Raw genomic sequence first — 274 nt, 5'->3', positions numbered from 1 at the left:
TTTTTTTTTAGACGGAGTCTTTCTCCGTTGCCCAGGCTGGAGTACAGTGGTGCGATCTCAGCTCACTGCAACCTTTGCCTCCTGGGTTCAAGCAATTCTCCTGCCTCAGCCTCCTGAGTAGCTGGGATTACAGGCATGCCTACCATGCCTGGCTAATTTTGTGTTTTAGTAGAGATGGGATTTTTCCATGTTGGCCAGGCTGGTCTCCAACTCCTGACCTCAGGTGATCCACTTGCCTCGGCCTCCCAAAGTGCTAGGATTATAGGGGTGAGCC

Source organism: Rhinopithecus bieti, unplaced genomic scaffold (genome assembly GCF_001698545.2).
Source record: "Rhinopithecus bieti isolate Rb0 unplaced genomic scaffold, ASM169854v2 scaffold_44592, whole genome shotgun sequence".
In the NCBI taxonomy this organism is placed as follows: Eukaryota; Metazoa; Chordata; class Mammalia; order Primates; family Cercopithecidae; genus Rhinopithecus; species Rhinopithecus bieti.
This window is presented reverse-complemented; position numbering follows the sequence as displayed.